Source organism: Pocillopora verrucosa, chromosome 11 (assembly GCF_036669915.1).
Source record: "Pocillopora verrucosa isolate sample1 chromosome 11, ASM3666991v2, whole genome shotgun sequence".
In the NCBI taxonomy this organism is placed as follows: domain Eukaryota; kingdom Metazoa; phylum Cnidaria; class Anthozoa; order Scleractinia; family Pocilloporidae; genus Pocillopora; species Pocillopora verrucosa.
In genome coordinates, this window is record NC_089322.1 from 236,343 (window position 1) to 252,978 (window position 16,636).

The 16,636-nt window shown below is 35.9% G+C and overlaps 1 long non-coding RNA gene across 1 annotated transcript in view; it reads left to right on the top strand.

Annotated features, from left to right (window-relative positions):
* Window positions 1-4,774, top strand: part of LOC131773421 (uncharacterized) — a 134,632-nt gene extending 129,858 nt beyond the window's left edge. The window contains exon 3 of the long non-coding RNA XR_010719082.1: window positions 4,664-4,774. This is a non-coding gene — a long non-coding RNA (uncharacterized lncRNA). The remainder of the gene's footprint in view (window positions 1-4,663) is intronic.
* The last annotated feature ends 11,862 nt before the right edge of the window (window positions 4,775-16,636 follow it).

Consider the following 16,636-nt stretch of genomic DNA (forward strand, 5'->3'; position numbering starts at 1 on the left):
ACGTCAAATTCTTGTATCCAATAGAGGGGAGAATTAAAAATCAGAGCTTGAAAGTTAAAGGTTTAACCTCCCCCCAGTCCACCCTTGTTTGCCTTTTATCTTTCCAGAGAGTAAGCCATCCAACATATTACATCCGCACGCTCAGGCGATTCTCTTCTTGAAAAAAAAATAGAAACGAAGGAAGCATTTTTGTCCTAAAACACAGAACATCAAGAGAAAATAGAAACAAAGAAAAAAACGGAAAATAAAATAACAAAAATATGAAATTCTGTGGTGCCCCTTTTTATCGCCAAGAGATGGAAACAAACAGTGCCTTAGTATGCATATTTGTAGGAGACTATATATGTTGTACATTGTTCTTCTCGGCGCCTGTCGGTGAAGCTATTTTGGTTTATTTGCATTGTGGGCGTTAAAATTTCATTTTTTTTGTTGGCCGCTTGATCGCAAATAAACGCTTGCCAATTACTGATAACTGTCTAAAAAATGAACAGAAACGGTTATAGAAAAAGAAAGACGAATCAATATACACTTGAAAAACAAAACGAGACCAAACTAAAACGACAAACAAAAACAAAAAACAAACGAAGAGAGACAAAGAGAAAGGAAATTCAGAAACTGTTGGAAATGGGAAAATTGCTTGACAGCTGACGGTTGAAACAGTCTAATGACGCCACTAAACTTTATTTGTCACCAAATGGCTTCAAGCTTTAAGGATCTCTCACTTGATTGGCTGATTCAAAACAATGATGATGTCATGATTCTAATCTTTGATCAACAAGAAGAATATTATGCTAATTTGCCGATCAGCAACGGTATTCGAAAACATTAAAGCTACATGAGAATTTACCCATCTATAGATTACCATTAATCATGTTATTAGTATGGTTATTAGTATTTTTGTTATTTACATGTATCATCGTCGTCATTATTGCGATTGTTATTGTTATTCTCGCCTTTTCTATCCCAACAGAGCAGTGCTACCTATCTGATAACTATCTAATTTTTTTACGGGGGGTTTCTCCTTAGAATTATTCAGCGTCAAAGGTGTTTGCTCATTTAAAACGCCTTGAACGTTTTATTCTTAACAGTGTTATAAAAAAAATTCATAAGAACCGTAAGATGCCTCAGTTACTCTCGATCTGAATTTTCCAACGTGTTGGATTGACTATCATTACGGAACCAAGTGACAATAAAATTATATTTATAGAAACCCGTTTATTCAGAAGTAAATTGCATTCTCCAGATGGTTGCAAGCTTATAATTTTCTTGCCCTCTTACTTGTTCGATTCGAGGTGAGGTCATCAACATTTAAAGAGAATTGGATTCTGAAATACATCTTTATGCAAAGTTAACGTCACCGCCTTCCTTTTTTTGGTTTTTGCTATCACGGAAGGAATATTTATATTCAGCGACTTTCGACTTTGTTCGGCAGGAATCTATTCATTCTCAGAGAGACACCTTACAGAAAGGTAATTTTTTCTAGGCTATTTTTGTACCGTGTGGAACATTGAAAACATGGTAATTCTAAATATTATGTAATTCAGTCGTTACCTGCTGATGATGTGCCGTGTATAATTGATCAACGCCGATGATCATCATCTCTATAGTTTCGACTCGGTTGTTAAATAATTATTTTAAAGCTGATGGTTTTTAGTACCATACAAGTACTGATTCTAATTCTGATCGGAGCGACTTCGACGGACATAAGAGTGTTGTTGTGTTAATACCATTATCTCGGTATATGTAGCATTTCGGGCCAATTTTTTTTAGAGTACTTTGCTTCTGTATGTTTTATCTCTGATAAAGTGCATGTTAAATAAGCGTTGCTTTTATAGTTCTAGATCTAAGTGGTCGTTATAGCTGAATTATATTCGCACATTTACCTGTTTTCCTCTTGACAAAAAAAGGAAAAACTGCTGAAATATTTTGTCTTAAAATAGTACATTAAATAGGAAGAAAACAAGACAACATTGGAGGGAAAAAAATCCGCGGGAGAGATCATGCAATTCTGAGATAATCCACTTATTGCTATCGACGGACGGGAAACGACCGTGCGCTATAATATATAGAAAAAAGATTTGTTGGACATTTTTCTTTACAGCACCTGTCGGTTAAATTAGCTATTATGTTTTGGTTAATTTACATTATTTGTTCTTGGCCGCTCGTTCTAAAGGAAACGGCTAACTACTAATAACTCAAAGACTATTATCATTTTCTTTTCTATCTCAAGAGAACGTTCTTTTTCCGCGAGTAACTATCTATTTTCTCGGAGGGTTTCCTTCTAAAACACCTTGCATCGAAGGTAATTGCTCATTTGAAATGCGTTGAACTTTTGATGCCGAACAGTTCTCTATCAAATTCCACATCAAGAAGTCTCGATTTTTGTCGAATTCAGTTTCTTTTACCTTGTTGGAACCAGTATCTGTAAGGAGCAGATTGGTGATAAAATTCTCGTTTAGCTTGCCTATTCAGAAGTCACTTCAAGTGGCTTCAGGAATGCTGTGACTAACAAGTAACATAGTTAATCAAAATGTATTTATGAGTAATGAAATTTCTATTCTTTAGTTTTCTCAGTTTGATACGAACTCCAATTTCTTAATTGATTTTGTTTTACTTTTTCAGATTGTACAAGTGTTTTGAGTCAGATCACCGCCAAGTGCAAGAAAGGTAAAGTGTTCCTTTTTTTGCTCCCTTACAAATTTATTAGAAATGCCACAATATTATTATACAGGTGTAAGTGATCAAAAATTACAATACAACAAAATAAAATACAAAAAAAAAAAAGAACAGTCATATTTTTATCATAACAGACATTGACGACGTTTTCGAGATTACTTTGCCATTTCATGCTAGCAACCGGCGCTCTTACAATACCATCTCTTTTTTCTACAACTCAATGCCACTCAAAGCACAGGTAGAGCAATGAATAACAAAGGCCCATACGAGAAAGACATACACGTATTTATGCGAGTATGTCGACGTAGGTCGCTTGATACGTGCGCATGGTACTTCTATACAATGTCCTCTTATCTTTGAGCTGCACTGTGTATATCAGAACATTTCATTGTTGCTAATTTCAACATACAATCTTCATTCTAAGTTCTGACGGTGAAATATCAAATTGCACAACAAGTTTTCAAGCGTAATTTCGACCGTTTTTCAGTAGCTTGTGACCATAGTAGCATCATTATCATCATTATCATTATTATAATTACTACAACAACAAAAAGTCTTTATTTCTAAAAAAAAATGGAATTACAATGAAATAAGAAAAATGATTATAATGAACAGGCAAAATAAACATAGTTGTACCATTTTTGGAGCCTAGACGCTGGAGGAACCGTTAGGTTTTTGAGCTAGACCTCTATGAATTATTATTACTGTTGCTATCATTGTTATCATTTATATGATTATATGTTACCTTTGAATGATTGGTTCAAAGTCAATTGGTCACTGTGCTGTATCAGTAGCTATATCAGTAGCCACATGCAGTCTCAGACTGCCTATGGTTCCTTTATCGGTGGGAGAACTTAACTAAGCAGCACAACAATCAGCGGATTGCTTACTTTCCTACCAAAAAAGGAACGATTTGAGTACATCCGATTTTGATTATTTTTTACCTTTTTTTTGTTTCCACAAGAGATTGTCATGAATCCACAGGTTGTTCTACTGCTCTTGCTGGTAGCCGTCTCCTGCACATCTGCGAGTATGTTGCTACTGCCATTTTCTAATGTTTAACTTCAAGTCAACCGAGTGATTCCCTATGAAACCTTACAACCAAAAGAAGTTTAGCATGATAGACACATTACAAATTCCAACCCTATTCTGAACAGGCTTTTCTGTATCTGAAGGAGACCTTGGAGGACTTAACCCGTTACTCCAAATTTTGACAGAACTGATACACTAAGTACTTGTAACAACCGGTCTAAGCCATTCAACTTCTCATGCTGGCGTTACATTTAAAAAAATAATGAGAAAAGCTTTAAATCTCAGGTAAGAAGCTCGCCGTGATTGAGGACTGTCTTACTGGTATTTGCGACATTTCATCGAAAACTCGCCATCTTGAAACGTTTCCTTGAATCGGACAATAAATGTTTTTTTTTAATGATGGTAATAATAACAATATGGTTAAAATAAATCTCATCACATACAGTCGAGTCAGTGAACTTCCGAATTGTGTATGATGTAGGCAATTTGTACTCCAATCGTTTCGTGAGAGTTTTTGTAAATTGGAAGGCTTTATCTCTCATCGAGAACAAAGGGAAACTAACCTCAGGAGTTTGTTGCCATCAAGAAATTGTATCCGGCTACGTTCGGGACAGAGTCAGACCTTCTTAGGCGCCTTCCGGTGAGAAAATTCGCACGGGCTGTTTTTAAGTAAACTTTCAGAAACTATGAATCGACGAAAAGATTATTAAGTACAGAATTCGATAAAATCATGACGATAAACTGAAAAAATGTAAAGTGGAAGTTGATGGTTATCAAACTTTGTCTTTGATGAAAAGTCACTGCAAAATGTCAATCACAAAAGATCAATCATTAAAAGTACGCGGCCCAAGTCGTGAAGTAGCCCTTAATATTCATTATATATTTTTAGTAAGAAATGTACAAGAAGTGCCAACGTTTTGTCACGGTTCGTGTGTTTCTTTTAATCATCTGCTAGTAACTTGTCGAGGCGATCAGATTGCTTGTGCAAATCAACAACAGTGTATCTACGCGTTTCAACGCTGCGATGGGTTCGCTCACTGTAGTGATGGATCAGACGAACAATGCAGTAAGTACTGTTGTTGATTGGTAACTTCTACTTCTGTACATCTTCTTATTCTTTATATGGGCTTAGCGTAAAAATGCTATTCTCAAAAAGTAATTTTAAATTGGAAGGCTAACTCCCTTTTCAAAAATATAGAAAAAAAGCTATATTTTACAAGAACCCCTCATTTGCAAGAACACCTCCAAGACAGCGAAATAAAGCTGTGACGTAAATCATATGCAGAGGTAGTTTTATAAAACTGAACTGGCTATTGGTTGAATGCCGTCACATTGGGCCATCTTTAGATTAAGAACTTTAATGGCATGAAGACGGTTCTTGTGATGGCCAAAGTCACTTTAAAATCGAATGAAATAAACTGCAACTAGTTGAATGAGATAGCGGCGATTTCATATACGAGATGAACTCCTTTTGTATCTTACCGCTGGAAAAAATCAAATGCATTAATTGGGAGACCAGAAATGATGATTTGTACTTGCAACGTAAAATGCTCTATATGATAAATTTTTAAATCAACCATTATTACGCATGCATGCAGTGAATGAACACTGCGGGATTTCTCGAGTATATTGAGTTCCCCAAGCGTTAGCATATTACTTTGAGAAAAGCTTTTCTAGAAATATAGTCATGCACCCATCGGCATTGCCTTAATTGACTGTATTAATTGACCGCGAAAAGGCGAAAACGCGAACGGTCGCAACACAGGGGATATTAAATTGCTAATGTAGAGCTTACCAATAAATTTTTTTTTACATGTAAATTTTGTCGCCAGTGCGCCAGAACCAAAATTTCATAGAGCTTAACGGTATTGTAATGATACTAATAGACCAATTGAGTAACTTTTCCTTTTCTTTCATGTTTTACCTGCGCCAATTAGCTGGCCGTGAGTATCATAAATCTGAATCTATCTTTGTGGCGTTTCCTTGTAATATTGCTCGGATAACCGCATTGAAGGAATGGCATATTTTGTACACGTTGCTTGTATTTATTTGATTTACATGCAACTATCAATAGAAAATCTAAGATTGAGCATCTTTGAAGTATTAAAAAATGATTTCAAGAGGTGGATTGAAACGACAAAAACGGAACAAAAACCAAAGTTAGCTGGTCACCTCCTGCTTGATAGGGAGGCTGTATGAGATATGGAGTAAAGAAACTAATCAAACATGTTCATCGATTTCCATACATATTTACAAAGCCTTTCTGTCAAGACAGCTGAAATTCACGAATATTCATGTGATCAAAAAAAGGATAAAGTCGAGTCCTCGTCTCTTCCTTTTTTCAAAATTAGTCTAAAAGTCAAAAGAAGGAAAAATGACACAGAGAGACCAAGGGTCAGCGGCAATTTTCTCCTTTCTGTAGACGACAGGGATTCAAATTTAGAAAGGGAATCTGTGTTAGCAAGAGCTTGCGAGTTGCTTATTGGTCTGCCTGTCGGTTCAAACATATTTAGCAGGGGAGAATTTTGAGGCAAAGGCATAACTCCTGAGATGAAAATTACTGTCCTATAGTTTTTGACTTCAGAGCTAAGAAGTATGTCTAAATTGTTAGGATTATTTTAGGTTTTGTTTGTTCTTTTCCTTTTCCTTAATACACAGGTTCAATATTTTGTCTTTGAATTTAAGTTGTTTTTATTATCATACAGGAAAGTGTGCAAACTACGAGTTCACTTGTGCTAATGGAAAGTGTCTTGATAAATGGAGACGTTGCCTTTACGGAGATGACTGTGGTGATGGTTCAGATGAACAGCAGTGTCGTAAGTTTGTTATCACTGTCACCGTTGTCCAAATAGTGCAGTCGCCTTTCCTATGGGCTGATGGCTAACTATTCAAGTTGTGCTGTAGTAATCAGGTCGACATACAAACAAATATTGGGAGCTGTCTCTCCGCCTTCTCTCTTTTTCAATGAATCAAATAATTCATAACTATAACTATAACATGGACCGAGTAGGCTTCGACAATTCAGTATGTTTTTCTTCAGTTTCCATTTCATTTTTATTGTTTATTTAGTCGTTTGTTGTTGCAATTTTTTTCTTTCAACTGCAAATGCAATAAAGAAATCTTGGTTAGTACATAATTTGAGATTGTTTTCTTTTCTCTCCATGTACGAAACATTTTCATGGAAATATTAGCTCAAAGTAAGTAATCTTTTGGATATTTTATTAATTTCTTAACTTTGAAGTGCAAAACAATGTGTTCGCTTATTTAATCACTTACTTATTCTATGTCATTTATACTTTTCTGTAATTATTTCAGTGCAATGGTAATCACACTTTTGTCAAAGAGAAGTGTAGCAGCTACCTGTTTGAAGCATTCACGCTTGCGGGCGAGAAATTTTTTAGAAAGTTTTCTTTTTTTAAATTGAAACTTACTGTTGACAGTCACTAGTATACAAAACATTTACTAAAAATAATTCAATGTGTTTTTATGTTTTCCCAGTAAGTTTTGAAACGAGGATAGTTTGACGTCTTTCACGTTTCCATTATGATGGCGAGGCCCCCTGTTTTTGTATAAAGTGGATTTGTTTTATTTGCCCTGGCGAGCAGGATAACAATATGCTCACAGGTCACCAAGTTTTTGCAACACGACTTACAATAGCTCTTCCTTTTCAGAAGGAGAATGAAATATAAAACAGTGCGCACCTTTGCTGTCAGGGCGTTGATATTGATCTTTCGGGAATTTTTAAAAAGCACAAGGAAGGATTAACTCAGCTGCATCATTCACTATGATAATGAAAACTGCATGTCCAAAAGAAAAGCATTAAATATTTTGATTAAATTTCTGGTACTGTATAGGAAATATCTCTTTACTCTTCCCACTTTTCTATGCTTTGTTAACACGGGGATGTGATGGCTGGTGATTTTCTTTTCTTTCCTTTCTCTATGTTTTTCATGGACTGCACTTCGGAAACATCAGGAAGTAAGTGCTACTTCAATTTCTTAATGTAGATGTTACTCCTAACCTGTCACGTGACCAAAAAGCTGCAAACCACTCCCATTCTGTAACCTTTCTACCAGCTGAAAACTAATAATAACAAAAGAAAAGATCAGGGGTGTTGTACTTCGTTCAGAAGTCGAGATTTGCGTTTCGGCCTGTAAAATAACCCATGTTTCAAAGTCACACACTGAATCGTAAACCTTAATGAATAATTTTACCATAGCCTCTCTTCAGGACTCACTTAATTTTGCTTTTGCATTGTTTTGAACAACAAATGATTGTTAAAATTAGAAAAATAGCTTTATCTTGAAGCATCATATTTAACTTTGAATGCAAGTTAGCGTGGATTTGAGTCCATTCAATGTTGAAGGTTTGGTTTTTTTTTCATTCTTATTCTCTGCAAAGGAGATATCAAAGCGTCACCATCTTAGACTTAACGAAACTTGCTTTCGGTAAAGGTCTTGAAGAAAGACTTCTCCATACTTCTGTTCCACCGAAAGAAAATCAAAATCGTTTAAAAACAAAATACTTCCTTTTTCTTTTTTCAATTGCACCACATTGCATAAAAAAACGTTTCAATACTAAACGACTTCGCTTTTCTTTCAGTTATTGATTAATGGGCCGATCAATTTTAAGCTTTAACATTCCCCGTTGGGGAACGGTCGTTCGTGCCCAGGGTTAGGGAATGTGAGCCTCGCCTGGTTGGGGTGGGAATTTGAACCGGAAGTGTCGAATACAAGTGTTTTAACTTGTAATGTGGAGGTGTTTTAAGATAAAGAGTTCACTTTTGGGTACGAATGGCTCCGGAGAAAAGGTCTACCAGGTCTAGCTTATAGGGCTTGGCAATGTATAGAATATCAGGATCGCTCATTTTGCCTTTTCAAAAAAAATTTACCATCAAGTACAGCGCTTGGGTAGAGTATTGAAACACAATTTTGGCCCCGGGGGCTGAAATTTGAACGGATCCACGGGTTCCCCCTGGGCGATGTTGAGGCTTCGAATAATTCATTGCGTAATTCATTTATTGGCCTACTCATTTTTCATCTAATCTCCCTAAGTTAATTGTCATTCTGTGCTTTCTCTACTCATGTGCGGCCTTTGTGAAATACACCAGCGTGTAAGTGATTTTTGATTAGATTACTGAAGTTAATAATTTAGTTATAACATCTGCTTCTGCTCCGCTTTCCATAACATTCCTAAATTCTGCAAACGTGCGTGAGTAGCAAAACACAGGATGAGAGGATGAGGATGAGAATTTGATGTTCTTATACCAGTCGTTGTAATAGCAAAATAAATGACATATCTCGAAAACAGTTGATGAAGAATAACCGAGGCCAGCTTTCAGTCTCATATGATGATTGATGGGAAGTGTGTTAGTACTGCCTACTTTAACTGTAAATGTTAGTTGAACTGAACATTGTTTTATAATACTTGAATTCTGCTTATCCCTATCGTTTTCTTTGCTCTCGATATCGCCTTCGGTGGATCAAATACATGTGAATACATCAGGCGGTAGGTGATAGAACTAATTACTTTAAGGATAATGACACGTTTTCATCTCCTTTTGTTCGTTTTTGTTTGTTTGTTTGTTTAAGAATATTCTTATGATTAAAGCATGAATGACCAGCTGCATTGCGGGCACATCTGCGCCGCTGCCTTGCGTTTAGTGGACAACTAAGAACAACGAGTGCGGAAGATTTTCATAAGGGGGGGGGGGGGTGGGAAGAGAGGGAGAGAGGGGAACGGGGGGGAGAGAGAGGGAGAGAGAGCAGAATGTCAGCAGAAGATAATGCATTAAACACAACTTTCAGGGAACTGGGTTTAAGTAAACAGAGACGGAAAACTGAGAAAATTGAAATATCGATGTAGAAAGGGATGATCAAAATACAACATCGACAGTACACCAGAATATTTTTTTTAAATTGGCATTTTTCTCCCCTCGTGCTGACTTTAAGGAAACTTCTAAGCAGAAAAAGAGCAAATTAGATAAAAATCTGGCAATTACTGCAAGCTTCCTTCCCATTCAGCAAAAATGCCATTGTTGACAAGTCCGCTTATAAGATCGAAAACAACTTTGTCCCTCAGTGAACAAGCGGAAAGACACGTATCAAACAGTTGCCCCTAAATATTGTCATATCATTACCTTTAATTGTTGGTCATTTATCCTCTATGTCTGCAGCCCAATAAACCTTCAAAAGTGTGATACGAGTTCTTATCCCTTGTGTTTAACCTAGTTTTATTGATTAGTTTTAACATTACTGCATTCTTTTTCTTAAATTACTCTTTCCTCACTTAAACTAACATTTTTTGTTACTTTTCTGCCCCTGGTTACTGCTCAATACAGCATGTGAGTATGATTTTAATCGTCTATTCGAATTGTGAACTGTTGAACTAAAACGATTGTTAATTCAGACACAATTTGCTGATTTATGATTTTACTGTCTTTTCTATTCTCTTTTATCATCTTACCTGACCTTGTGACAATAAGGCCGTAAGTAACCATTATTTTTTATTAACCCTCTTTAGCATTTTTGGTTTGACCGCTTACATAAGTCAACTAAATTTTTTATCCCTTTTTTTATTCATTCAATTTGATTTAATCGAATGCATATATCTTGGTTCATCGTCACCATTTAAACATAATAAAATATCGGCGATTTTATGTTGAAAGGAAAACCTAATGTAACTAAAGTGCGGATTAATTTTTTGTAGCGTGTGAGTCTTTGGTTGTGATTTTTATTGGTATATTGGCAAACAGCATAACTTCGAAAGAGGAAAAAATTATGTAAAATGTACTTATCGACTGGATGGGAGGGCCGGACAGGTTAACTTTTGGCTCGAGGTCATCCCAGTGCTTATTATCCGGTCCGGCCCGACCAAACTCAGTCAATGAACATTTTACCACTTAGTGTTGAAGATTTCGAAATTTCTGTCTCAACCTAGTTAGGATGTACCTGCATATAAAAGAAGGGCGCGCGGGTCCGTACGGGTCATATGATGAGTAAAATTACAATAAATGCCTCCAGATGAGTTTCGGGTGTAATTCAGGCAAAGCGTCCGCTTTGAAGGGTCTCAATGGATTTAACTGTTAGCCATCAAACAGCCCAAAGTTTAATCATCAACCGTCGAAAAACCAGTTCAGTTTTAACCTTCAAACGTTCAAAGACCTTTTAGATCTTTCCATCTCAGCCGCTTGCCACGAACAGTTCTAAATGTCGAAGTACTTTTGCGAATGGTAGTCTACAGGTTTCCAAATACACTCACTTCATGACGAGAGATTATATTCTCGTACTTCGTAATCATTTCCATTTTTAACTTGGTAGTTCAATATTTAAAAATGTCTTTCTAATCGATGACCTGTTGCTGACTATGTCACAACACGCCTGGTCTTGCTTGTTTTCTTTCTTTCATGTGTTCATATGTTTATCCATTCCCTGATCTTAATTCTAATCATCTCCCTAGCTATCCACCACTCTCAAAAGGTTTTTCGTGGTTTTTCTATCTTGGTGTGCATAGGGGTACAGGTGTTTTTTCGTGTCTTTTTTTTTTTTTTTCAGTCCTCCTCTCGCGCGTGACTCGCTCTCGCGCTCGCCTCGCGCTTGCCTCCGTTCGACCGAAAAACGCTGAAAAATTGCGTTTGTTCTACAGATCCAGGCCTCCTCAATGTAACTAAGGGTTCATTGTCTCCTCTTTCTTGTCTTTCTTTATATCAAAACGGATGGTAAAAAAAAACCTTTTTTTTACAAGCACATCAACATTCAGATAAGGAGGTTTTTCTCGGAGTCAGTCGAGAGTAAAAGCTGTGGAAAATGGAACGAACACAGCTTTACTGGCCTTTTCCCTGGGAATGTAGGTTAATGATTACTAAGCTAAAATTATCAACAACACTTCACTGAACAATTGTTGTTTTCTTTCTTTCATGTCAACTGATGCTCAACAGACTGTAAGTATCTACTTATTGTGCTACGTATGTTTATCCATTCCCTGATCTTGCTGTTTAAGATCAATTTTATTTCTTTTAATATAGGCCTTTGACTAGTACTTGCGTAAAATCCAATTTGAATACTTATCACTTTTTTGAAAACTGATATGTAACTAAAATTAGATTAATCTTAAGTTGTGTTTATCACTTGTCCCATAACTTTCGGGCAACCGAGTAATTTTGTTGGAGGTAGCTTGGAAGTTACAAGAACAATAAGAAATAATAAGCCACATTTTACATGAGGATGTTCCATTTTGTTATTAAAAAAAAAAGAAGAGGGCCCTGAGACCGGATTCCTTTTTTTCTTTTTCAATGATTCTGATGTTTTTTTAAGTATTTTTATTCAAATCATAACCTACCTAGCTATTCACTATTCTCAAAATATTTTTTGTGGTTTTTCTATCTTGGTGTACAAAGAGGTACAGGTGTTTTTTCGTGGCTTTTTTTTTTTTTCACTCCTCCTCTCGCGCGTGACTCGCTTTCGCGCTCGCCTCGCACTTGCCTCCGTTTCACCGAAAAACGCTGAAAAATTGCGCCTGTTCTGCAGAACCAGGCCTCCTTAATGAAACTAAGTGTTCATGGTTTCCTCTTTCTTGTCTTTCTTCATATCAAAACGGATGGTAAAAACAAACCTTTTTTTTATAACCACATCAACATTCAGAAAAGGGGTTTTTTTTCTCGGAGTTAGTCGAGAGTAAAAGCTGTGGAAAATATTGCCTGATAATGATCCGAATTAGAACGAATACAGCTTTACTGGCCTTTTCCCTGGAAATGTAAGTGAATGATCACTAAGCTAAAATTATTAACAACACTTCACTGAACAATTGTTGATTTCTTTCTTTCATGTCAACTGATGCTCAACAGATTGTAAGTATCTTCTTATTGTGCTACGTATGTTTATCCATTCCCTGAAATTGTTTTTTAAGATCAATTTTATTTTTTTTAATTTTTAATTTTTTATTTTATTTTTACTTTTAAAATAGGCCTTTGACTAGTATTTGCATAAAATCCAATTTGAATACTTATCATTTATGTTCCATTTTGTTAATAAAAAAAAAAAGAAGAGGGCCCTGAGACCGGATTCCTTTTTTTCTTTTTCAATGATTCTGATATTTTTTAAAATATTTTAATTCAAATGGTAACCTACCTAGCTACTCGTTATTCCCAAAATGTTTTTTATGGTTTTTTCTATCTTGGTGTGCATAGGGGTACAGGTGTTTTTTCGTGGCTTTTTTTTTCTCTCCTCCTCTCGCACGTGACTCACTTTCGCGCTCGCCTCGCACTTGCCTCCGTTTGACCGAAAAACGCTGAAAAATTGCACCTGTTCTGCAGAACAAGGCCTCCTCAATGAAACTAAGGGTTCATGGTTTCCTCTTTCTTGTCTTTCTTCATATCAAAACGGATGGCAAGAACAAATTTTTTTATCACAAGCACATCAACATTCAGATAAGGAGGTTTTTCTCGGAGTCAGTCGAGAGTAAAAGCTAAAAAAAGGAATGTAAGTGAATGATTAGTGAGCTAAAATTATTAGCAACACTTCACTGAACAGTTGTTGTTTTCTTTCTTTCATGTCAACTGATGCTCAACAGACTGTAAGTATCTTCTTATTGTGCTACGTATGTTTATGCATTCCCTGATCTTGTTGTTTAAGATCAATTTTATTTCTTTTAAAATAGGCCTTTGACTAGTATTTGCAAAAAATCCAATTTGAATACTTATCACTTTTTTTAAAACTGATATGTAATTAAAACTAGATTAATCTTACGTTGTGTTTGTCACTTGTCACATAAGATTCTGGCAGCAGAGTAATTTTGTTGGAGGTAGCCTGGAAGTTACAAGAACAATAAGAAATAATAAGCCACATTTTACATGAGGGTGTTCCATTTTTGTTGTTAAAAAAAAAAAAAGGAGAGGGCCCTGAGACCGGATTCCTTTTTTTCTTTTTCAATGATTCTGATTTTTTTTTCAGTGTTTTAATTCAAATCATAACCTACCTAACTACTCACTATTCTCAAATTGTTTTTCGTGGTTTTTCTATCTTGGTGTATATAGGGGTACAGGTGTTTTTTCGTGGCTTTTTTTTTTCACTCCTCCTCTCGCACGTGACTCGCTCTCGCGCTCGCCTCGCACTTGCCTCCGTTTCACCGAAAAACGCTAAAAATTGCGCCTGTTCTGCAGAACCAGAAGGGTTCATGGCTTCCTCTTTTTTGTCTTTCTGCATATCAAAACGGGTGATAAAAACAAACTTTTTTTTTTTACAAGCACACCAACATTCAGATGAGAAGGTTTTTCTCGGAGTTAGTCGAGAGTAAAAGCTGTGGCAAATATTGCCTGATAATAATCCGAATTGGAACGAACACAGCTTTATTTGCCTTCTCCCTGGGGTTGTAAGTTAATGATTACTAAGATAAAATTATTAACAACACTTCACTGAACAACTGTTGTTTTCTTTCTTTCATGTCAACTGATGCTCAACAGGGAGTAAGTGTCTACTTATTGTGCTACGTATGTTTATCCATTCCCTGATCTTGTTGTTCAAGATCAATTCTATTTCTTTTAAAATAGGCCTTTGACTAGTATTTGCATAAAAGCCAATTTGAATTCTTATCATTTTTTTGAAAACTGGTATGTAACTAAAATTAGTTTAATCTTACGTTGTGTTTGTCACTTGTCACATAAATTTCCGGCTGCTGAGTAGTTTTGTTCGAGTTAGCTTCGAAGTTACAAGAACAATAAGAAATAATAAACAACATTTTACATGAGGGTGTTCCATTTTGTTATTAAAAAAGGAAAAGGGCCCTGAGACCGGATTTCTTTTTTTTTTACTTCCCTAGCTGGTCACTATTCTCAAAATGTTTTTCGTGGTTTTTCTAACTTGGTGTGCATAGGGGTACAGGTGTTTTTTCGTGGCTTTTTTTTTTTTTTCAGTCCTCTTCTCGCGCGTGACTCGCTCTCGCACTCGCCTCGCGCTTGCCTCCGTTCGACCGAAAAACGCTGAAAAATTGCGTTTGTTCTACAGATCCAGGCCTCCTCAATGAAACTAAGGGTTCATGGTTTCCTCTTTCTTGTCTTTCTTCATATCAAAACGGGTGATAAAAACAAACTTTTTTTTACAAGCACATCAACATTCAGATGAGAAGGTTTTTCTCGGAGTTAGTCGAGAGTAAAAGCTGTGGAAAATATTGCCTGATAATAATCCGAATTGGAACGAACACAGTTTTAGTGGCCTTCTCCCTGGGGATGTAAGTTAATGATTACTAAGCTAAAATTATTAACAACACTTCACTGAACAATTGTTGTTTTCTTTCTTTCATGTCAACTGATGCTCAACAGGGAGTAAGTATCTACTTATTGTGCTACGTATGTTTATCCATTCCCTGACCTAGTTGTTTAAGATCAATCCTATTTCTTTTAAAATAGGCCTTTGACTGTATTTGTATAAAATCCAATTTGAATACTTATCATTTTTTTTAAAACTGATATGTAACTAAGATTAAATTAATCTTACGTTCTGTTTGTCACTTGTTACATAAATTTCTGGTCGCTGAGTAATTTTGTTCGAGCTAGCTTGGAAGTTACAAGAACAATAAGCAACAATAAGCCACATTTTACTGGAGGGTGTTCCATTTTGTTATTAAAAAAAGGAAAAGGGCCCTGAGACCGGATTCCTTTTTTTTTTTTTCAATGATTCTGACATATTTTTAAGTATTTAATTGTAATCATAACCTACCTAGCTATTCACTCAGGTGTTTTTTAGTGGTTTTATTTTATTTTATTTTTTTTGCCTCGCGCTTTCCCCCGTTTGACTGAAAAACGCTGAAAAATCGCGCCTGTTCTGCAGATCCAGGCCTCCTCAATGAAACTAAGGGTTCATGGTTTCCTCTTTCTTGGCTTTCTTCACATCGCGACGGATGGTAAAAACTAGACCGTAACGCAGCTTTCCTGGGTCCCTCACGAAAAGTGATATGTTCACTCATTTAGATATGGAGATTATTTAGACAACTCATTTGAGGATCAAAATTGTGAAAAAAATTATCCATTCGTCGGTCTTGCTGTTCAGCTCAATTCAAGGTTTTAATGGGGAAAGTTTGAGGCAAAACCCTTTCCGATATGAAATGCCTTGGACCGCTCTTAAAGAGATCGCCACTTAAATGTTTCCCCTCTCTCCCCCCTTTCCCCCCCCCCCCCTCCCCCATAGAAAACATACCAATAAACGAACAAACCCATAGGTCCTTTATCACTTTAGAAATAAGAAAATAGCCAGGTTAATTTAATAATTTTGATCTTTTAAGGAGCAGGTTTATTACATCTTAGTACCAAATGAAGAAGATAATTAATCGAGAGTAAACACTGTAAAATCAAAAACAAAAACAAAAAAAACAAAAAAAAACCCAGCCTGAGTGTAATTTAACTAGACCGTAAAAACTAAAACGAAATTAATGAATACATAAACAAATGTCATGAAAGCGATCCAATTAAACCAGGTTAGCCCAGGACATCCTCAGTGACAATTATGATCAATGATTTCTTCGCTCGTATCGTTGAGTAAGATTGTAGTAAAAAAAGGGAAAAAATCACCAATCCAATTAGGGCAGATCGTACCACGCTAAAATCATAAAGCAAGGGAGAATTAATTTACTTTTGTATCTTTTATTTCATTTCACCTAATTCTCAACAGGTTGTAAGTATCTATTCATTGTGTTATGTACGTTTATCCACTCGTTGACCTTGCTTTCAGCTCCAATTCAATTTTATCTAAAATAGGCATTTTGTTAGTATTTGCGTAGAATTCAACTTGGATATATATACATTTTAATTACTTGAATTGAAAAACCTTACGCTACACAAACTTATCAGTGTGAAAGAACCCATCTACTACACTACTCAATTTTATTTCATACTTAGTCCTTCTGTAAGTTGAGCTCAATCAAACTAAATTTATTTTCCTCC